Source organism: Triturus cristatus, chromosome 6, assembly GCF_964204655.1.
Source record: "Triturus cristatus chromosome 6, aTriCri1.1, whole genome shotgun sequence".
Classification (NCBI taxonomy): Eukaryota; Metazoa; Chordata; class Amphibia; order Caudata; family Salamandridae; genus Triturus; species Triturus cristatus.
Window position 1 is genome coordinate 1,909,172,465 of NC_140589.1, and position 23,899 is coordinate 1,909,196,363.

Sequence of the window (23,899 nt, forward strand, 5' to 3'; positions counted from 1 at the left end):
GGGTGAAAATAATGCTTGTGTCTGTGTCTGCCACCCCACCACTCACCTGCAGCAGATCAAACGGCGCGCTCAGTTCACAGCACTCCTCGGTGAAAATAATTCGTGTCTGTCATCCGCATCCGCCATTAACAGTGACGTCAGATGTACATCATCCAGGGGGGGTGGCCAGACAGGGGCAGTCCCAGAACACCCTCCAGTCACCCCGTTCCAAAGGCTAGTTGACCGTCTGTTAAGCCCCCCTGGTTCGACGGGGGGATGTGACTGGACCAGGGGGCTTTACCTGATATCTCCCCCAGCAGAACCGGCCTGGATTAGAAGGGAGTAAGGAGAGTGAAGGCGGGGAAGGAACGGGCAGCAGGTCACTGGGTTCAGCCCAGTTATCAAGTTAAGCACAGCAAGGGGAGGGGGGTAATGTAACCACAGACACGAGACGCGAGGGGCCCCTTCTTCTACAGAGGGGGGAGTTGGAGAGCTAGGGATGGAGGACCGGACACCGCCACGCACAGGCTCCATGCAGCGCTAGAAGGTGGGGTTTTGTAGCGCCCAGAGGCTGCAGCCTGCAGCGCTTGGTGGGATGGGTTGGGGTGCACGGCTCATGGCGGACGCGGACTTCCCTTTCCGCTGGACAGTGGACACAGTTTAGAGAGTCCCTCGAGGGCAGCTCCTACCAAGCGCATAAACACCTATTGGACTCAACGGGCTTCAGCCCCCCCCCCCCCCCCCCCCCGTGTGTGGCAACCCGGCACACACAGCCGCACCCGAGCACTTTACAGGTCTTTAAAAGACCATGTGCATGTTAATGAGGCCTTGCTGTTGTTTCACCCCATTTAAGAGCCCCTGCAGCTCCACTCTGCCTATTGCTTAAAGATTCAGCCCCCCCCCCCCCCCCCCGAAATGTGGCTCTAGTTGCGCCTCTGGCTCCTACCCACACCCGTCCAGCACAGGGGTCACCGGTCAGGTGACCCTGCCAATGAGTGGCCGGGGCTAGTAAGAGACTCACTGACCGGGGTCCGTCATGGGGGGCCCCGGGCCCTCGATGCCAGAGTGCTGCGCGCGCAAGGCTTGAGTGAAGCCTGTGCGGCCCCCCTGGGGCGGGAGCCGTCTTTGCAGTCGACCCTCGAGGGGGGCGCTGATTGCAATGTGTGGCAGTGAATGAATGTTTTCTTGTGCCTGCAGGAGAAGCCTTTGTGCTATGATGGATGCGCCATATTTACAATACGGCACAGCATGACACAGTGTTTTTTTCAAGTCACTACAGCTGCTGTGGTCTGTTGGCCACAGCCAATGCGCCCTCCCTACGCCCGATGTGTGAAAAAAATGTTGTAGATACCACTGCAGCATTTTCAAGATAGGCATTTCCGAAGGAATGCCTCCCTTGCATAAATTAAAATCTTAGTTGGTGCAGGTGATTTTCCTGCAGGTGAAAACCGATGCAGCCTGTTAAACAAGCATTTGCAATGCAATAGGTCTCGCATTTATACGAGTTTGAGCTATTGGCATTGTAAAATTGCAATGCCTTTTATTTATGTTTTGGTTTTAAAACAAATAAAAGGCATTGTCATTTACAATGTCAGTAGCATAAACTCGCATTAAAGCAGTGTGCGGCGTGCAGCAGTGTGCGGCGTGCAGCAGTGTGCGGCGTGTAGCAGTGTGAGGCATGCAGCACTGTGACGTGCAGCGGCGTGCAGCAGTGTGCTGCGTGCAGCAGTGTGCAGCAGTGTGCGGCGTGCAGCAGTGTGCAGCAGTGTTTCGTGTAGCAGTGTGAGGCATGCAGCACTGTGGCGTGCGGCATGCAGCAGTGTGCGGCGTGCAGCAGTGTGCTGCGTGCAGCAGTGTCATGCAGCAGTGAGTAATGCAGCAGTGTGTGGCGTGCAGCCGTGTGCCGGTTGCATCAGTGTGTGGCGTGCAGCAGTGTGTGGCATGCAGCAGTGTGCGGCGTGCAGCAGTGTGCGGCGTGCAGCAGTGTGTGGCGTGCAGCAGTGTGAGGCGTGCAGCAGTGTGAGGCGTGCAGCGGCATGCAGCAGTGTGTGGCGTGCAGCAGTGTGTGGCGTGCAGCAGTGTGTGGCGTGCAGCAGTGTGTGGCGTGCAGCAGTGTGTGGCGTGCAGCAGAGACACGTGGAGGGTGAGGAGAGACACGTGGAGGGTGAGGAGGACACCTGTGGAGGGTGAGGAGGAGACACCTGTGGAGGGTGAGGAGGAGACACATGTGGAGGGTGAGGTGGAGGGTGAGGAGAGATGTGGAGGGTGAGGAGAGATGTGGAGGGTGAGGAGAGATGTGGAGGGTGAGGAGAGACACGTGTGGAGGGTGAGGAGAGACACGTGGAGGGTGAGGAGGAGACACCTGTGGAGGGTGAGGAGGAGACACCTGTGGAGGGTGAGGAGGAGACACCTGTGGAGGGTGAGGAGGAGACACATGTGGAGGGTGAGGAGGAGACACATGTGGAGGGTGAGGAGGAGACACATGTGGAGGGTGAGGTGGAGGGTGAGGTGGAGGGTGAGGAGAGATGTGGAGGGTGAGGAGAGATGTGGAGGGTGAGGAGAGACACGTGTGGGGGGTGAGGAGAGACACGTGTGGAGTGTGAGGAGAGAGACGTGTGGAGGGTGAGGAGAGACGTGTGGAGGGTGAGGAGAGACACGTGGAGGGTGAGGAGAGACACGTGGAGGAGAGACACGTGGAGGGTGAGGAGAGACACGTGGAGGGTGAGGAGAGACACGTGGAGGGTGAGGAGAGACACGGAGGGTGAGGAGAGACACGTGTGGAGGGTGAGGTGGAGGGTGAGGAGAGAGACGTGTGGAGGGTGAGGAGAGACGTGTGGAGGGTGAGGAGAGACGTGTGGAGGGTGAGGAGAGACACGTGTGGAGGGTGAGGAGAGACACGTGTGGAGGGTGAGGAGAGACGTGTGGAGGGTGAGGAGAGACGTGTGGAGGGTGAGGAGAGACGCGGAGGGTGAGGAGAGACACGTGGAGGGTGAGGTGGAGGGTGAGGAGAGACACGTGGAGGGTGAGGTGGAGGGTGAGGAGAGATGGAGGTGGAGGGTGAGGAGAGATGGAGGTGGAGGGTGAGGAGAGATGGAGGTGGAGGGTAAGGAGAGATGGAGGTGGAGGGTGAGGAGAGACCGAGGTGGAGGGTGAGGAGAGACCGAGGTGGAGGGTGAGGAGAGACCGAGGTGGAGGGTGAGGAGAGACCGAGGTGGAGGGTGAGGAGAGACCGAGGTGGAGGGTGAGGAGAGACCGAGGTGGAGGGTAAGGAGAGACCGAGGTGGAGGGTGAGGAGAGACCGAGGTGGAGGGTAAGGAGAGACCGAGGTGGAGGGTAAGGAGAGACCGAGGTGGAGGGTAAGGAGAGACCGAGGTGGAGGGTAAGGAGAGACCGAGTTGGAAGGGAATCAGAAGTGGAGGAGAGAGAGAGGTGGAGGGTGAGGAGAGACAGTGGTGGAGTGGGGGGGGAGGGGAGGATATCACTTTTACTTCCTCTCCTAGTGTAAGGTAATGCCCCCACCCCACAGGCCCTGCCGGGGCCGAGAGCAGATCACTGTTCGCATCAGCCGTCACCCGAGAACGCTCCGTACTTGTTGGTAAATAGAGGTTCACTATCTGTTGATAATGGGATTCACTTGGGGGGCTGACTTACCTCCTCCACCCCCAGGGCCAACACTGAGAAGGCATCAGAGACCTGGTGCTGCCTATGCTGCAGTACTGCGAGAGAGAGGGATGGGGGGGGCGGGGCAGAGGAAGAGGAGTGGGGTTAGAGAAGGGACAGGTGGGGAGAGAAAGAGGAGAGAAGGGACAGAGACAGAAAAGGAGCAAAAAAAGAATTAGAGAGAGTAAAGAGGAGAGTTGGGAAAAATGAAAACATTACGAGAGAACATGTAGCAAAGAGGTGGAGAGAGAAGATGGGAGAGAGTAAGGACACAGCCAAGAGATAGGGCAGAGACAAAAAGAATCGACACAATACAAAAGTATTTTCCAAACTCGTAAATAACCACGGGCCAAACAACTGATCTGCAATGAAGCGTCCGAATCCGGTATATCATGACGTTAACCATGCAATAAAAAATAATTTAAAAAAATAAATAAAAAAACACCCATACACCATGTTGACCCTTTTCCATGCAACGTATTCTAAAACGCCATTCTCATTCATACATTCACAGCAAACCTGTTCACAAGAGTGACAGAAAATGTGGTATTAGTGTTACATTTTTGTTTACATCCATACCCGCTCACTTATGCAATTAAAGGATTCATGACCACACGGTTAAACAAAACGTACTGATTTGTCTTGCCGTGAAGGAGAAACACGTGTTGACACACACTCCCGATCTGTGAAAAGTTCACCCCACTTTCTCGAAATTGAAACCAGTGCATGTGTCCGACGAACTTCCTGCCGCTTATCTGAATGCACCAGTGGCAGAAGATAGTCACCATCTTGCAACAACACAATTAAAGGGAGGCATGTTGGTCTCTCCCCACCACCACATGTCTCTGAGTCTTACTGTCTCATGCGAGATCTCCCTCTAGGAGACAGCTGACACCGACTCACCTGAGACAGTACAGGAGATGCGTGTGTGTGCATATATGTATATATCTGTGTGAATGCATGTGTGTGTGTTTGTATGTGTATATGTTTGCATATGCATGTGTGTGTTGGTGTGCAAGTATGGGTGTCACATTGTGTTCATTTGTCTTCATGGATGTGTACACATATGTTTGTGTGTATACCTATGTCTGTGTATGCATGTTTGTGTGTATGTATATGTGTTTGAGTATGTTGATGTGCGTGCTTGTTTATATGTGGGGTTGGTGTGCATGTATATGCATATGTTTATGCATGTCTGTGTGTGTTTGTATATGTTCATATGTGTGTGTAAATGCATGTGTGTGTTTGTATGTGTGCATAGTTGTGCATGCATGTGATCAGAGGGAAGAGTGCACTTGAGGGCAAAGAGGAAAACATACAGGGAAGAGTATGTGAGGGCAGAGAGAAAAATACAGAGGGAAAAGCACGTGAGGGCAGAGAGAAAAATACAGAGGGAAGAGTCCATGTGAGGGAGGAGAGAAATATAGAGAGGGAAGAGCTCATGTGAGAGCAAAGCGAAAAATACAGAGGGTAGGGCGCATGTTAGACCGGAGATAAAAACATAGAGGGAAGAGAGCATGTGAGAGCAGAGAGAAAAATATAGAGAGAAGAACACATGCGAGGGCAGCGAAAAAAATACAGAGCGAAGAGCACATGTGAGAGCATAGAGAAAAAATGCAGAGGGAAGAGTACATGTGAGGGAAGAGAGACAAATACAGAGGGAATAGCATGTGTGAGGAAAGAGAGAAAAATGGAGAGGGAAAAGCACATGTGAGGGCAGAGTGAAAATACAGAGGGAATAGCACATGTGAGACCAGAGAGAAAAACATAGAGGGAAGAGCATATGTGAGGACAAAGAGAACAAGTACAGGCTATGCCAAGCGGAAGTGATCACGTTTGCGATCAAACATCAAAGCGGCGAAAGTGAAAGTAATCGAGCAGAGCATCAAAGGGCTGGGTGAGAAGGGAGGGGAATGCAAGGGTCAAAGCGGCTAAAGTGAAAGTAATCGAGCAGAGCATCAAAGGGCTGGGTGAGAAGGGAGGGAGGAATGCAAGGAGCAGAGGAGCAGCTGTACACGTGCACGCCATCGTGCACTCAAGCCCTAGGCCAGCAAAACCATGTGGGTAGCACTTTTGAAAGCCCACTTACAAAATGTCTCAAAGAGACAGCTTTCGCTGTCTCAGCGAGACCTAAAAAGGGACACATCTGCATCCATGTAATATGAAGCAGATGCAGTGCCGCCGTTGCGTCAAGTAAAAGTGACGCAATGGAGGTGGAAGGGGTTTGTAAATAAGCCCCAATGTATATACGCAAGTATATAAAACAATACCGAAACCTGGCGTACTCCTTCTATGAGTTCCTTAACCTAAGTATCTAAGGTGTGTGTTTTAGGCGAGTAGGGTCTGCTTACTATGGTTACCCCCACTTTTTGCTGGTGTTTCACTGTTTTTCGACTTTAGTCTGTCTGTGGCCCTGCTAATCAGGACCACAGCCTAGCTGCTTCCTCTCTAAAATAGGCTTCCTGTACTTTAGGTACACTCCAGATTGGATACTGGGGTACCCTTATGAGTCCCTAGTATATAATACACTATGTACCCAGGGCATACGTACCCCAGAAGCCTACCAGGGTCTGAAGCATGTATTATGTCACCCCTGAACAGCCTTCAAAAATGACACCACAGGTCTGCTACTGCAGCCTGGGTAAGGTGGTGCATGCACCCCTTACTGTGATATAGGTTACCTATATCACTAACCATACACACACATATAAACCGATAAGTCACTCAAGTATCCACTGAAGATTGCTGGCCTCCCCACTCCGAGTGACCCGTGGGCCGCCATTTTGTGATTCCGCTCGAGGTACCTTTGCGATCCCATGTCAGTCGACTTGTGGGTCCCTGTGAAGGCAACTCTGATTTCCTTTGGGCTTTCCTGGTTGCTCCAGATGTGCCCTCACTCGCCCTCGCTGGGTGAGTCCCTCAGACCTTGCTGGTCTGCACCGAAGCCTTTTTTCTCCTCCTGCGTGGGTTGCTGTTGCCAAGGCTCGCTGTGTCCAGTCGGGGCACCAACGCTGCAGCACTCGACATCCTTTGTGGGAAAGCTCGAATCCAGCTCCTGGTCATCGTCGACGCCTCCTGGTCCTCGTGGCTGAAGAGACAAGCTTCCGGTCAACTCACCTGAAGCACCCGACATCGGTGGGCAGTCGCCTATCGTGTCCCTGGTCACTGGCTAGTGACCCAGACTCTGTCCCCTCTGCTTTTAGGTTCTTCTCATCTTCGATCCTGGCTTGGATCTCTTCGGACACTTCGAATCTTCCCGGCAGCAGCACTTCTTCATCAGCTTTCATTGAAAACGACGTCGCGACCCGACACCATTTGACACCTATGCACCCGGCTCCCCTGGGTTAGGTAACATGAGTACTCTGGTGCTCCTGTGGGCGTTGGCCTTAGACAGCTCTAATTCCAAAAGGGTTTGCTTCTAGTCATCTTCTAAGTGTCCTTAAACTTTAAAATTCCAACTGCGACTTTCCCCATAGAAGTTAACGGTGATTCGCGGCTGTGTTCTCACACTGCACGCGTCCCCCGTGGGTCCCCTGTGTCATTTCCTTGGGTGGTTCCTTGTGGTCCAGGCACTTCTAAGGGCTCTAGTCCTAATTAAGTCGTGGTTCTTATACCACTTTATTGATATATGGTTTGGTACGCCCCTAGGGCCTGAACCTATATTGTGCTATTTACAATGCTAATTCTTCTTGTAACCTATGTACTTCAAACTCTAGCCTCATAAAGAGACTAGGGGGGTGTGTGTATATGTGTGTATAAATATATATATATATACACCTTGTGTGGATCTGTTTTCATTTGATCATTCTAGAGATTATAGACTGGTAAAGCAAGCTGCTTTACATTCCTCTGAGACTTAGCCTGAAGGCTGCTCTCCATAGCTACCACTAGGATAGCTTTCAATAAAGGTTGTCTTTAATCTATCATCAATAAGGGGTTGTTTGGACTGCTACAGGGTACCCACTATAACTAGTGGACACAATATACCAGGGCAACTTCTCACATGTGTGTTCTTCCTATAATCCCTGTACTGGACGATCGAGCCCCCGTTACCTGAAGGGAAAGAATGCAAGTCCCCATCGTGGTCACGCACTGGAACCCCTCGCAGGAAGGTGTTGGGCTAAAGCATCAGAATCTAGAGACCCCACCATTGACAGCACAGCCCTTCTCTGCAAAAACCCAGAAATTGATGTGTATTTTCTTTTTTTTTTAAAGGCATCCTTGCCTTGGGCTGCGATCTTGGTCAGGCTGCCACTGTTTGTGTGTTATGGATAGCTCTGTCACCATATGAACGAAGAAAACAATCACATGTGCACAATGTATGTATTAACTTTGTACGTTCTGTGTCAAGGTATCTAGATAGTGTTATTGCGAAGTTGGTTTGTAAGCAAGTATAGTTTCTTAGGAACTAATCCGCACTGTCACGGTTGCAAATGTGTGTCAGAAGTCACTATGTGAGAGTGAAGGCAACTTTAGGAAGAAACCTCTGTACATGTAAAAATGGCAGTGTTTACCTCTAGGCCCAACTGGGACACATGGCATTGTACCTGTGTGTGACATCTCCATAGTATCCTTCTACCTTTGTGTTGCTTCCCGATAGTCTCATGGTACTTATGTGTGACACCGCCATGCTCTCCTTGTACCTATGTGTGACACCTCCATGCTCTCCTTGTACTTGTGTGTGACACCTCTATCCTCTCCTTGTACCTATGTATGACATATCCATAATATACTTGTACCTGTGTGTGACATCTCCATAGTCTCATTGTACCAATGTGTGACACCTCCATAGACTCACTGTATCTGTGTGATATCTCCATTTTCTTGTTGTACCTGTGTGACATCTCCATAGTCTCATTGTTCTTGTGTGAGATCTCCATAGTCTTGTTGTACCTGTGTGACATCCCCGTACTCTCATGTACTTATGTGTGACATCCCCATAGTCTCATTGTACATGTGTGGCATCTCTATAGCCTCCTTGTACCTATGTGTGACATCTCTATAGTCTCATTGTACTTATGCCGAACATCTCCATTGTACCTATGTGTGGCATCTCCATAATCTCATTGTACCGGTGTGTGACATCTCCATAGTCTCATTGTACCTGTGTGTGACATCTCCATAGAGTTGCTGTACCTGCGTGACATCTTCAAAGTCTCATTTTACTTGTGTGACATATCCATAGTCTTCAGTCAGTCAAGAATGCTTTATTCGACAACTTAATGTCATAAAAGTAAACATATCATACAGCGTTACATAACATTAATACATTTATAAAAATCAGAATTAAAAAAAAAAAAGCATTCTGATCATCTACCAGGAAACCAAGGGCTAAAATTCATACAAAACGAAGACATTGTATAAAAAACAATGTGCTAATGAGCAAGCAGAATCAAGTACAAAAGTCCCCACTTATGTTGTTCCTGATATCAACCAAAAGATAAAAACCTTGGATACATAAAAGCATTATATAAAGTGCAGGGTGCAAAAAGAGCAGATTCGGTCCGATACAAAAGTCCCCGTTTGTGACCCTCCAGGTATCAACCAGAAGACCAAGACCCAAAATACATACAGTACAGAAGTGTTATATAAAGTGCAAAGTGCAATAGGGCCAGCTCGATCAAATCAGATAGTCCCCGTTTGTGAGACATAGTGAGCCTAAAGATGAAAACATATAAAAACAATTTGAAAAACTGTTTTTTTCTGCACCTAATGGCTCCTGTTAAAAAACTTGCAACTCCAAAACAGACCATGGGGGAAGATAACATTTGAAGGTACAATAAGGCAGGCCTAACTTGGACAACATGACAATCTCGGAGTAATGGTAGTATGAATTTATTACGTAAAGAAACATAATAATCACAAAAGAATTGAAAATGAAGTGTATCATGTTCAGAGAAATTGTCACAAGGACAAGATTTTAAAGTGCCAGGTTTTGAAAAGCCTCGAGGAACCGACAAGAGCCAGGGAGCCATTAGCAGGCGAAATCTCGTTAATACAAAACGATGAAAGGGATTGTCTACAATTACTAGATAGGGATGGACTTGGTTATGCATAGATAATATAACATAGCCTCTCACCGTTGGTTTTAGCAACTCCTTTTCTTCCCTTGGTCCCTTGCGCTTAGTTTAATATTCCTAATTTTGAATTTGTCCAGGGGTTTGGGGCTTAAGAATAAGTCAGGACAACCTAACCAATTTGTCAGTTCCCTTAGGTACTTCAGCCAAGGGATATGTTCAGCTCTATCTAGCGCTAGACAGTCAGTAATTATTATTTGGTTTAAATTTATGATAGGACTTGCCCAGACTCTCAACCAGCGCATTAAAGGAGCTACTGGAATCTGGTCTGATATGTATCCCACCCCTATTTCTTCAAGAAGTATGCATGCATGGGTGGAGTACGGAACTGACAAAATCTTACATAAGAACGTTTCTTCGTCATGCTGAATGTCCTTTCCTTCCTTATATCCCCAGATGTCACTGCCATAGGTTACCAAGGGGATACATTTTTCCTTATATATCTTCATCAGGGCCGAAATGGGTTTTGACCCTAATCTCTTTGCAAAATTTAGTGTTTGCCCCTGTTGCTCTAAAGAGAGTATTCTTGTTTTGCATGATTTGTGGGCACCATGACGCACACTCGTCAAAAAGTACCCCCAAGTAAGGGAAAGTTGGAACCTTTGTTAATTCTGCCCCATTTTCAATCAAATTTGGTCTTTTTTTAGGACTTTCCAGGATCGATGGACATAGTGTGCGATTTCTTAAAAATTTGTTGAGAGATCCAAGGAGTCCATAAAAACGATAAAAGCATCTAAAAGTGATTGGAGGCCCACAGCAGGTCTAGCTAGTATGACTGTCATCCGCGTATGAAAGCGCTGGGGTCATCTTTTCGCCAAACCTGGTAACAGCCGCTGTGTTATTTTCATGAATCGCGTGTAAGAAATCCACGGGCTCTGTTTCAAGACTCGTATCACTTGGGATTGACCACAACATTGATCTATTAACAGTCGAAAGCTTGTGTCAAATCCATAAATGCCACATGTATTCTACCCTTTTTGGCAATGGTGTACCTCCCTACCACAAAATGTGATTTCGAAGACCCCTCAAGGCCTCCAGAAATTATTAACGCGATTTCAGGAGTTCTGTGCTGCAAGAGGATTAACAATAAATGTGGACAAAACAAAATATCTAGTCCTAAATCCTCCTAAGAAACTGGGCCGTCCACCCACACTTAACTCGATCCCCCTAGAGAAGGTAGCCGAATTTGATTATCTCGGTATTCGGATCACGGACAGGATGTCTTGGGCTAGTCATATTGATAAAATGGTCCTTAGTCACAGGAGAGTGGGAGGTGCTCTCATGAGGGAGTTCAGGGCCTCTCCAAGGAGATCACTCACCCCAGTAATTGATATCTACAAGGCTAAAGTAGTGTCATCAGCCTTGTATGGGGCAGAACTGTGGGGCCACTGCCGTTTGAACGCCCTAGAGACAGCGGAGAGCAAGCTATTGAAATCCCTTATCTCCGTGCCCCTGAGCACACCTACTGTACCAGTCCGGTTGGACACGGGCTGTAAAAACATTAAAGACCAGGCCCAGCTTCGCCCGCTCTTGTTATGGACACGAATCTGGAGGGGCGAAGAACTAAAGTCCTATGCTGATGCCCTGGGGGAAATAATGAGCTTGGGGGGCTGGGCTAAGATAAAGTGGCTAAGAGAAACCAAAAAGCTTCTGGAGAAGATCGGTCTAGGAGGCTGTTGGTCATCACGTTCAGCCCCTCCAAAAGAAGTTGTCAAGGCGCTTTACTGGAATTGGTGTGCGGAGCGTCTTCTTATAAACTCTAATCACTGCAAGTCCACTGTCGCCTTTTTGCAAATTAAAGACATTGTGGCTTTTGAACCCTACCTGGACTTGATAACTCTCCCCTTTGATCGAGCCCTTTATTTCAAATTTAGAGTTGGATCCCTCCCCCTAGGTGCAGCGGTATCGAGTTGGTCACCTGTGGCCCGTATTTCCCCCAACTGTGCGTGTTGCCCAAGCAAGGCTGAGACCATTGTGCATGTTTTATTTGTTTGCCCGGATTATGCAAGGCCTAGGAGTGCCTGGTTGAAACCCCTCTGTTGAAATATGGGCACACGTAGCCACCTTGAAGCCTTGCGTATCCTAACCACGGACACTTCCCCCCCTTTAGTGTGTGGAATTGCAAAATTTTTAAAGTGGTCTTGGCTTATTCGTTGTAAGAGATTGTCAATAGCTGTTTAATTCTTTTTTAGCTAATTTATTAACGGGCACTTTATGTCCTTTTATCTTTTTATGTATCCTATACTGGCTTCTTGTAGCTTGTGTTTTTATGTGCTTATTGCAATAATTGTATTTTTTTATGTGCTTACAAGATATCTTGCATATCGAATAAAAGCTTATGACTGGACTGGTAAATTTAAACATTGGTCCAAGGTCCCTTTACCTGGCCTAAAACCATATTGCAGGTTGGAAATAACATTTCGGTCATCCAGCCATGTCGTTAGGTGGTTAAGTACGACTTTACCCATTATTTTGGCTACAGAATTTAAGAGTGAGATCGGCCTATAACATGTGGGCTCATCCCTTGCGCCCTTTTTAAAAATGGGATTGATGACTGCCTTCCCCCAGGATGCTGGGTGTCCATATATGCACGCGGCATTAAAAACATTTATCAAAATGCTAGCCCATACATTTGGGTTTGCTCTATACAAATCGGCCGGGACCCCGTCAGGGCCTGGGGCCTTTCCGCCAGATGTAGTTGCAATTGCTTCATAGACCTCCTCTACATTAAAGTGGAGTGATGTACTAGTTTGTCCACCTTCTCTATACCCCTTTGTTTCACCCAAGTTTAAATCACTAAAAATGTTTCCAAAGTGCAATACCCATTTATCTGCTGGGATTAAACAATCTGTTAGAATTAGGAGTTTAGGAGAGGAAGGGACTATTGACTACCAACCAAAAATTGGAACTATCTTTCAGTATACTAGCCTTTTGTAGGGTGTCCCATGCCTGTTCCCTTAACTCCTTCTTCCTATTCTGGACAGCTATCTTATAGGCCTTTCTTTTATCCCTAACTTCTGCTTTATCTCTAGGGGTAGATTTTAGGGCCTGTACAAGCTCCGTATGGGTCGCTGAACAAGCTCCATTAAACCATCTTACGGCCTGGGGGTGTCTAGTCCGGCCGATAACTGTGAGGTCAGCTTGTATTGGTTTTGTTAATTTCCCAAAGGCTGTTAAGATAGAGCTGTCCTGTATATCGGAATCTAGACAGGACTCAATTTCAGGGGCGCAGACTGTGCGCAATTTTTTAAAAGTTAGCTGGGACTATTGATTCCCACTTTAGCCTGCGTGGCTGATCTTTGGTGCTAATATTTTTATTTGTCAAACAAATGGCAGGTTCTTCAGTTTCAATAGCAGAGAGTAATATGGCAACAGTGAGTGAATTATGGTCACTAAAACCTGACCAAGTAACCATTGAATCCTCCGTAAATAACACTAGTGGTGCAGACAGTAAAATATAATCAATGCTGCTAGATCTTCCATTTCCTACATAAGTGGGCACTGACGCCAAATTGTCTTTGTTGAAGGCAGCATACATTTTGGTTTGAAAGAATGCCTTCAAGCAAAACACCTGAAGGTGTGTGCTCAAAATGATTTAATGAGAAGAAAGACTCCTCCTGGTCCTGGTTTGTAAAACAGTATAAATAACATTGATGGGTACTAAAATCCCCTAGAATTATTACACCATAATAAGATTGTTTAATCTCCTCATAACATTTCGAAAACTCCTTTAGATCTTGCAGATGTTCCAAATCTTGCCCTCCAGAAAAGGAATTGTAAAAATGCATCACTAACACAGTGGCGCGATTCTTAAAAGACAGTTCTACTGCCGAAACATTTTGAGATTTACAATCAACCAGACGTGTCCGGCAAGAGAGCTTCAGTGAAAACATTAGCAGTAAACCCCTCTAGCTCTGCCCATATTCGATGGAATAGCACATTTATAAAACAAAGTGAAACCATCTAAATAAAAACAATCATTTGCTTCCCAGGTTTCCTGAAGGGCAATATTGTGATGCATCGAGAGAAAGTTTTCCCAGAGTGAGTTTCCTCCTTTAGACCTTATTCCCGCTATGTTCCATGAGAGGACCTTTTCATGCGTGACCATAGTGGGAGTTAAAATAGGGGGAGTTCCTGGGGTTGGAGTGGGTATTTCAACATGATCCAAAATCGGTAATATGTGTGTGTTTTGGGTCATGTAACTGGCGGTGTGCCCTGATGTGTTTGATCTTCTAACTCTAGTCAGTCATTTTCTTCCAAATTTTGGAGGCTAGCTAGGGGTTGGAACCTGTTACTCATTGGTAAGTTATTATCTGTATTCGTTTTATCGACATACCTGCCTGATTTTCGAGATATCTGCCATTGCCATTGCATAGGGCATCTGCGCTGGCTTGGGGGGTAAAATATGTTGTAGCGAGACCACTCTAATTAAGGGGTTTGAAGTACTCTGGTATGCACAGCCTATTAGTTTTCTCTGAGTCCTGGAAGTAAACAACTATGCAGTCTCCTGCACCAATCTTTTTTGTTTGATGACCTATCCACCCCACTCTTCTGGCCATAATGATGTCAGATGATGTGCTGTGGCCGTTTATGACATTTTTGGTACACCAATGAGTCACTTTATGTATTAGGTCCTGGGTAGTTTCCCTAGTTTCTTGAGAGAGAGGAGGGACCTCCAGTAAAACTGCTACTAACAGAGCAGAGGCAGGGGGCAAATCAAGAATGTTTTGATATGCAACTTTAGGTATGCCGTGATTAGGTTGGATGCGTGTAAGTAAAAGGACCCTCTCAGAATCTAGGGGTCTACTCGCCTGCACTACCTCGGGATTCTGCATTACAGGTCCTGGTGCCTCAATTGTATTTGACTGACTTGATCCACTAGGTATTCCCTCAGTCCCTAGAACATTTAAACCAGGGCCAGGTGGGTCAGGTTGAAGTTGATTCTTTTTCCGAAATGGAATTGCCGCCCCTAACCCTGTTAGTTTTGGCACAAGTGTCGTAGGATATTTATTACAATTTGTAATCAAATTGTGTACTAGAGTCTCAACCTTTTCTACTTTTAGCATTATTGGCGCCATGAGAGCCTTTGTCATTGACTCAAGCTTTGTAAATAAAGAGTCCAATAACCGCTCTTGGTTCAGACCAGGTTGTAAAGATGGTTGTATCCCTGTTTGTGACCGTGAGGATTTCCTTGAAGACTTATTATAGACAGTTTGTGTTCTCTTAGGGGTGGTAGATCTGAGGCCACTCATTTCCCTCTGAAGTTTTGTCAACTAAAATATGAGATGACATATCGAGTTCGTCAGGGGTGAATATTTGACTTGGAGCCGCAGAGGCAATTGCAGCCGATGAGCATTCTAAAGGACCCGTAGCAGCTGATAATTTTCCTTGTTCCCCCTCCTCCCTAGTAGCGTGGGCCTGAAGACATTTTTCAGCCTCTAAAGATAGCCATCGCTCAGTCAGAGCTATCTCCTGCGTAATTGTGGGTGCAGCTTTAGTCAAAAAAGAATCAATTTTGCCAGCTATGCAAACCCCCGAAGTCCCCCCTCCCCCCCCCTGTGAAGGGGGTGTTTTCCTTTTGCCCATTTCGAACACTAAACCACAAAAGCCCCCGTCGCTGTATAGGGTCGCTATAAAGTACTTGGACGGTCAGGGTTAATGGGGGGGACTAAAGAGTACCTTGATTTATTGGCTGATTTCCGTCCAACTTCTGGATTTCCAATGTACAGTTTGAGGGATTCAAAATGGAACAGCCAAGAGGTCTAGCCCAGGCCGGCCTCCTCTGGTCGCTGCGGGAGCCCAGCGTTGGTTTTAAGTGCCTCCGGGTGCTGCTGGTGGTGATGAAAAGGAGCGGGGGAGCCTGGCAAATGGAGTCCGCTGCACCCGCACGGCTCTCTCCCCCGTGTGGCCCGGTTGCAGGAGTGTCCTTAGTCTTGTTGTACCTGTGTGGCATCTCCATGGCCTTATTGTATCTGTGTGACATCGCCAAAGGGTTGCTGAACCTGGGTGACATCTTCAAAGTCTCATTGTGCTTGTGTGACATATCCATAGTCTTGTTGTACCTGTGTGACATTGCCATAGTCTCCTTGTACCCGTGTGTGACTTCTCCATAGTCTCATTGTACCCGAATGAATGAAAATAAATTTATAATGCGCAAAACTCAGCCCAATGGGCATCAAGGCGCCTAACATAATATATTGAGTAGCCCTGCAATGCTTAATAATAGGCTTTCCCAAAAAACCAGGTCTTGAGATCTCTCTTAAAGAGGGGCAAGGATGATAGGGCCTTGAGCTCGAAGGGGAGAGCATTCCATAGTCGAGGGGCCACTGATGCAAAGGCTCTACCTCCCCATCTTGTCTTTTTGGTGAGGGGGATTGTTGGACTTGGCCCTTTTTCCCGAAATTTTTCGCTTTTATGGGAAACCGCAGGTTACGTGAATGCATGTGAAATGCAATGATTGAATGTGTGCAGACTGAGTTTCCCCATTTTAAACATGTAACTTAAAATGGATGCCAGAGCTGTGTGGTTGCGCCGTTTGACTGAGCTGGGTTGACAGTCTAGGCGTTATTTCCCAGCAGCCCCGGCTTTTGGAGGGAAGCCTGGCACCCAGGGTGCTCTACCCCTCCCCCTAGGCCAGTTAGAGCCAGTTTCCCCAGACGCTTCTAGAAGCTTCTGGCACTGTCTGGAAGGTGGGGTGAGGGGCGTCTAAAGGGAGGAGCTGGGTTGCCATGCAGTCAGTCAGAGGGTGGACCTGGGAGAGAGGGGACCTGCTGCCAGGGGTTACCGCCACATAGGCCTGTGTGCTGGGCCCTGAGTCTACCTACCCCCCCCCTACTGTCCACAGGGCGAGGGAAAGCTATAGTTGGGGCAACGCAAACCTGGATAAGCCCTCGCAGGAGTTTAGGCGGTAGGATCAGTCAGGGACCTATGCCTCTGAAGGTGACAGGGTTTAGGCACTGCCCTTTAAGTGAGTGAGGGATCCTGAACTACCCACTGATCTGGCCCGGCGAGATGAGAATCCAGGGACGACAGGCAGAGACTGAGTAGTCCGCCTGCAGTCACCGACGCAACTTCCCCCCCCTCAAGAAACCCTCAATCAAGGGGCAGGGACCAGAGAACGCTATCTACAAGCTCCCTGGAAGGAGAGCGCTATTTACAGCTCCCTGGAAGGAGAGCGCTATTTACAAGTCCCTGGAAGGAGAGCGCTATTTACAAGCCCCTGGAAGGAGAGCGCTATTTACAAGCCCCTGGAAGGAGAGCGCTAGGTTTGGTGAGCGCTATCTTGGAAGTGACTGTGCACGGCCCCTAAAGCTGGTGGGACCGCCTAGCGCCTGCAAAGCGCTACACCTCGTGGCCCAAAGGAGGTGAGGAGTGTGTGGCCAGGGAGAGCTGGGCGCTGAAAGACACAGCGGGAGCCTACCCCGTGTGCCAGCCTACTGAGGAGGCCAGCGGGAGCCCACCCCGCGTGATATCGCCGTCGGCGCGAGTGCCATCTGCCTCGGTGCTTATTCACGACATCGGGAGCCTACCCCGTGTGTGTGCCGCCACGCGGTGTGTGGAGTTAGACCACGGGAGCCTACCCCGTATTGGCGCTGAATTAAGAAACGGGAGCCTACCCCGAATTGCCCCCGCGAAGAGAAACTGACCAAAATCACCGCCGCGGCCCCCGAGGCCCAGGGAGAGCCGCCGCAACTTCAGCGAAGGCCGCGCTAGGCCTGAGGCACGCAAGCAGGCGTTGCCCGGCAACCGGGGCGCCGGCCGTGTCAGTGGCCGCGCCCCCGGGAAGCCGCGACGGGATTGGCTGTCGGGCTCAGGCCCGAGAAGAAGGCCGGAGGACGCCGGACGAAGAAGCCCGGGGAGAGCGGGAGCCTACCCCGTCTCCCCCCCTGGCGAGGAAGTGCCCCAGTGACGTTGGGGGCTCCCCGTGAGGAGAGGAGAGCCCCGCGGAAGAAGTCCCGGGTCCCAGGAGGGGGCCCGGGCGAAGTCGGAGGACGCGCTGACGTGGTCGGGGCTCTCCTACGCTGAAGAGAGCCCCGCGGTTGTAGCGGAGAGGCGGAAGGAGGGGCCCGAGGCGCATGGTCGGCGCCGCCCGGGTGAAGACGTCAGGAGCCCTCCAGAGTGCCGGTGAGTGGAGCCTTGGTCCGCGCTTGCTGGGGGGAGGCATCGGGGCATAGTCGGTGCTCGCCTTCCCCCCCCCCCCCGGGACCGCCTGAGTGTGGGTAGTCCTCAGCTGCCCCACTTGACAGCGGGCAGCTGCATCGGGCCCCCCCCCCCCCCAGAATCGATTTAACGCACCTGGAGGGCAGGCTCCCCCACGGGCTCTCCAGCGGCCCCGCCTGACAGTGGGTCGCTGCAACTACAACGAAGGCATCTGCCTGACTGGGGAGCCCCGGAGAGGGGGACCTCGCCTCGGATGGAGGCACCGGGACTCGACTGCCCCACCGGACAGTGGGCAGTTGCCACCCTTGGGCATGTGAAAGAGGGTACTATGGGTCCCCTGTAGTTTCTAGGTGCCGCTCTGGGAACATGCATATTTGAGGCGCTAATGAATTTCTCTAGGCAGCTATGTTTAGTATGCCATGTTTTAGAGCGCCATTGCAATTGCCAGGTGCAGCGCTATGCTGAGATGCCATATTTTACAGCGCTAGGGTCAATGCTAGTTGTGCAGCGCTATGTGGAAGGTTATGACCTAAAGTGCTATTCAAATGCCCTGTGCAGCGCTATGTTCCCAGGCCTGAGTGAAAGTGCTAGTCATTTGTTCTGTGCAGCGCTAGTTTCAGAGGCCAGGGTTTGATGTATTGATGCTCTGCCTAACCTAATTTCCTGCTTCAGGGGATGCCCAGGACGGTCATGTTTATTGTGATGCTGTGAGGTTTCCGTTACAGGTGTTCCGGCCTAATGTCTCACGTCATGCCCTGATGTATTTTATTGCAGGATTAATGTGGATGGATGGGAGCTTTATTTCTCACGTACAATTATTTTATCTGTAAATCGCAATGATTCCGGCAGGGGCCCGATTGGCCCGGCCCTGTACATAATTCCCCCCTGTAAATTGGAACCGAGCGCCAGTTGGCGCAGTGTAGAGATTACCTGACACCTAGTGGTTTTGACAATACAAAAGTTATTTCTACCTAAACTGGTGTAGTGTCTCTTTTTGTAGTGTGCCTTGTGTGTCGCCTGTGTGTACTGCGTGGATGCTTTGCACATTTCCTCCGGAGTTTGGCCCGCCCGCTCTGCACCACGCTACCCGTTTCCAACATTGGTGTTCAGCGGTGGGATAGGACTTGTGTTTGCGCAGTACCGCAGCGACCACGGGTTGCACTGCAAACTGAGTGTGTAATGTAATCTCAGGTCTTGGGGAATTATTGTTTTTTTCCTTAATTGTGATTTCCTCCTGGAAGTGTGTTTTTAAATTGTGTCCCCTTGTTGCACTGTGGGTGGTGTGTCCCGGGTGTACCGTGCCAGGATGGGGTCAACCTACAACGAGGATGATCTTATGGAATACACTGAGCAGGAAGTAGTGGATTTCTGCAGGGAGAGAGGGATACCCCCAGTAGGCTACATACGCAGGAAGTTATTTCTCTATGAGGCCCTCAAGAGGGGGGAACCCTTAGAGATTGGTGGGGACCTGTCAGATTACCCCTCCGCATATTTAAAGGGTGGATTTAGGGGAGACCCGGAGGAGGACCTCCAGCGTAGGGAGGACTCCGAGAGTGAGGGGGCCCAGTCCATAACCCAGGAGGGAGGTGACACTGACGAGGAGGAGGAAGATGACCGGGGGGAGACGCCAGTAGCAAGTAAGGACACCAGAGTTAGGGAGTCCCGCGCTGGGTCCAGTCCCGGGGGCACTGCCCCGTCCCTTTCCCTGTCCCCAGAAGAGTGGGTAGATAGGAGGGAAGAGAGGGAGCATCAGCTGGCGCTGGGACGGCTCAAGGTGGAGCTAGCGCGGCTGAGTGTGCAGGAGAAGAGGCTAGAGACGGAGAAGGTCCTAGCGCAGGAGAGGATGGCGGAGGCAGAGAGGGCCTTTGCCAGGGAGAGACCAGCTCGGGCGGGTAGGTTGTCCCCTGAGAGTGGTTTTTGTGGTCTGGATTCACCAGTAAGGGTGGGATCCAGTGGTGGCAGCGAGAGTGGATCCAATGTAGGGTGTCCCACTCCCAGAGCCCAGGAGACGGTGCCTGATTCCCAGGAAGAGGGGGACAGGTTAGAGTTCAGGGGCAGGGGAAAACTGTCCCACCAGTCCTGGGGGGAGTTTGTGGAGGTGTGTGGGACTGCATTGGAGGATTGGGTGGTGAGGAGTGCAGTGAATGAGTGGGAAGGGCTGTGCCAGGTACTCATCCGGGAGCACATGCTCAGACATTGTTCCCCCAGGTTGCGTCACCACCTAGTACAGTGTGGGTTCTCCGACCCAAGGGAGCTTGCACAGGAGGCAGACCTCTGGGTGAGGGCCAGGGTGTCTGAGGAGGCATTGGGGAGTGACCCTGAAGAGGGTGGTGCAGGGATCTTCCAACCCATCGAGGTGGGAGAGGTGGCGAATAGCCCAGCTAGGTCCCCGGGAAAAGAGAGGGTTGTAGGGCCTCACGACCTATCCATAGGAAGGAGTGAGACGGGGAGGTGTCCCGAGGTGCCCCAACCGCAGTCTCAGGGCCTGGAGAGTTCCGTAAGGGAGCCCCAGGTTGGGAGCCTAGGCTGTCCTGATGTGCCGCCCGGTGAGGGGGAGCCCCTAGTGTTAGGAGGACCCGGGGCATCTGTAATTAGAGCTCCCGAGGTTCTGGGGTTGGCCCAGTTGCAGGGTTTAGATCCTGGGCTGGGATGCCAGGTTCAGGGGTTGCCTGACCTGGCGGGTGGGGCATCTGTTAACAGTGTCCCCCCAGAATTGACTTCCAGGGGTACTTCTCCAGGTGGGAGGGTGCGGAACTCTGGAAGGGGGTGCAGAGGGAGGAAGGTCTCACCTCGGGCACCGGCTCAGCCACAGGGCTTAGATCCTGGGTTGGGAGGCCAGGGATGGGTACTGCCTGACCTGGCGGGTGGGACATCTGTTAGCAGTGTCCCCCCAGAATTGTCTTCCAGGGGTGCTACTCCCGTTGGGAGGGTGCGGAACTCTGGGAGGGGGTGCAGGGGAAGGGAGGTCTCACCCCCGGCACCGGTGCAGCCTAAGGGTTTAGACCCTAGGCTGGGGAACCAGTTGAAGGGTCAAGGCCCTGGACTGGGGAGAGAGTGGTGGTCTGAGGGTGCCTCGCATGGGAGTAGGGTGAGGAACCCCAGAAGGAGAGGTAGGGGGAGGAGAGCCTCGCCCCTGATGACTGGTCAGCCTGAGGGTGCGGACCCCAGGTGGGAGGACCAGTGGCAGTTTGGAACTGCAAGGAGGAGGAGGAGAGTGGTCAACGGGTACTACGGGCCTGGGGTTACTGCCCCCCACTCTGTGCGACCGCAAGGGCCAGAGACATCTGGGTGGCCTAGGGGCCAGTCCTGGCCACAACCAGCTAGGGGACCCCCGGGTGGTGGCTCAGTCGGTCGAGAAAGGTTTGAGAGAGGGAACCTTCGGGTTCCAGAGTGGAGGAGAACCTGCGGGTGCTCCTGCAGTTGCGGGCCTGCGTCCACCTTTTCTCGCCCTAAGCAGGGAAGCCCATCAAGGCATTGATCGGTCTACCCTGGCTTTTGGCTGGAAGGGGGTTGTGTTGGACTTGGCCCTTTTTCCCGAAATTTTTCGCTTTTATGGGAAACCGCAGGTTACGTGAATGCATGTGAAATGCAATGATTGAATGTGTGCAGACTGAGTTTCCCCATTTTAAACATGTAACTTAAAATGGATGCCAGAGCTGTGTGGTTGCGCCGTTTGACTGAGCTGGGTTGACAGTCTAGGCGTTATTTCCCAGCAGCCCCGGCTTTTGGAGGGAAGCCCGGCACCCAGGGTGCTCTACCCCTCCCCCTAGGCCAGTTAGAGCCAGTTTCCCCAGACGCTTCTAGAAGCTTCTGGCACTGTCTGGAAGGTGGGGTGAGGGGCGTCTAAAGGGAGGAGCTGGGTTGCCATGCAGTCAGTCAGAGGGTGGACCTGGGAGAGAGGGGACCTGCTGCCAGGGGTTACCGCCACATAGGCCTGTGTGCTGGGCCCTGAGTCTACCTACCCCCCCCTACTGTCCACAGGGCGAGGGAAAGCTATAGTTGGGGCAACGCAAACCTGGAGAAGCCCTCGCAGGAGTTTAGGCGGTAGGATCAGTCAGGGACCTATGCCTCTGAAGGTGACAGGGTTTAGGCACTGCCCTTTAAGTGAGTGAGGGATCCTGAACTACCCACTGATCTGGCCCGGCGAGATGAGAATCCAGGGACGACAGGCAGAGACTGAGTAGTCCGCCTGCAGCCACCGACGCAACTTCCCCCCCCTCAAGAAACCCTCAATCAAGGGGCAGGGACCAGAGAACGCTATCTACAAGCTCCCTGGAAGGAGAGCGCTATTTACAGCTCCCTGGAAGGAGAGCGCTATTTACAAGTCCCTGGAAGGAGAGCGCTATTTACAAGCCCCTGGAAGGAGAGCGCTATTTACAAGCCCCTGGAAGGAGAGAGCTAGGTTTGGTGAGCGCTATCTTGGAAGTGACTGTGCACGGCCCCTAAAGCTGGTGGGACCGCCTAGCGCCTGCAAAGCGCTACACCTCGTGGCCCAAAGGAGGTGAGGAGTGTGTGGCCAGGGAGAGCTGGGCGCTGAAAGACACAGCGGGAGCCTACCCCGTGTGCCAGCCTACTGAGGAGGCCAGCGGGAGCCCACCCCGCGTGATATCGCCGTCGGCGCGAGTGCCAGCTGCCTCGGTGCTTATTCACGACATCGGGAGCCTACCCCGTGTGTGTGCCGCCACGCGGTGTGTGGAGTTAGACCACGGGAGCCTACCCCGTATTGGCGCTGAATTAAGAAACGGGAGCCTACCCCGAATTGCCCCCGCGAAGAGAAACTGACCAAAATCACCGCCGCGGCCCCCGAGGCCCAGGGAGAGCCGCCGCAGCTTCAGCGAAGGCCGCGCTAGGCCTGAGGCACGCAAGCAGGCGTTGCCCGGCAACCGGGGCGCCGGCCGTGTCAGTGGCCGCGCCCCCGGGAAGCCGCGACGGGATTGGCTGTCGGGCTCAGGCCCGAGAAGAAGGCCGGAGGACGCCGGACGAAGAAGCCCGGGGAGAGCGGGAGCCTACCCCGTCTCCCCCCCTGGCGAGGAAGTGCCCCAGTGACGTTGGGGGCTCCCCGTGAGGAGAGGAGAGCCCCGCGGAAGAAGTCCCGGGTCCCAGGAGGGGGCCCGGGCGAAGTCGGAGGACGCGCTGACGTGGTCGGGGCTCTCCTACGCTGAAGAGAGCCCCGCGGTTGTAGCGGAGAGGCGGAAGGAGGGGCCCGAGGCGCATGGTCGGCGCCGCCCGGGTGAAGACGTCAGGAGCCCTCCAGAGTGCCGGTGAGTGGAGCCTTGGTCCGCGCTTGCTGGGGGAGGCATCGGGGCATAGTCGGTGCTCGCCTTCCCCCCCCCCCCCCCCCGGACCGCCTGAGTGTGGGTAGTCCTCAGCTGCCCCACTTGACAGCGGGCAGCTGCATCGGGCCCCCCCCCCCCAGAATCGATTTAACGCACCTGGAGGGCAGGCTCCCCCACGGACTCTCCAGCGGCCCCGCCTGACAGTGGGTCGCTGCAACTACAACGAAGGCATCTGCCTGACTGGGGAGCCCCGGAGAGGGGGACCTCGCCTCGGATGGAGGCACCGGGACTCGACTGCCCCACCGGACAGTGGGCAGTTGCCACCCTTGGGCATGTGAAAGAGGGTACTATGGGTCCCCTGTAGTTTCTAGGTGCCGCTCTGGGAACATGCATATTTGAGGCGCTAATGAATTTCTCTAGGCAGCTATGTTTAGTATGCCATGTTTTAGAGCGCCATTGCAATTGCCAGGTGCAGCGCTATGCTGAGATGCCATATTTTACAGCGCTAGGGTCAATGCTAGTTGTGCAGCGCTATGTGGAAGGTTATGACCTAAAGTGCTATTCAAATGCCCTGTGCAGCGCTATGTTCCCAGGCCTGAGTTAAAGTGCTAGTCATTTGTTCTGTGCAGCGCTAGTTTCAGAGGCCAGGGTTTGATGTATTGATGCTCTGCCTAACCTAATTTCCTGCTTCAGGGGATGCCCAGGACGGTCATGTTTATTGTGATGCTGTGAGGTTTCCGTTACAGG

At 51.6% G+C, this 23,899-nt stretch overlaps 1 protein-coding gene across 4 annotated transcripts in view; it reads right to left on the reverse strand.

Moving 5' to 3' along the window:
• The window catches only part of LOC146822421 (uncharacterized), a 234,073-nt gene that overhangs the window by 80,930 nt on the left and 129,244 nt on the right, over positions 1–23,899 (reverse strand). For 3 of the 4 annotated variants that reach the window (XM_085613515.1, XM_085613514.1, XM_085613513.1), the window contains exon 1: positions 47–675. The exons of the other annotated variant lie outside the window; for it this stretch is intronic. The gene's annotated coding sequence lies outside the window, so the exon portion shown is untranslated. Of the gene's footprint in view, positions 1–46; positions 676–23,899 lie in introns of those variants that run through there. 4 annotated transcript variants of the gene reach the window in all.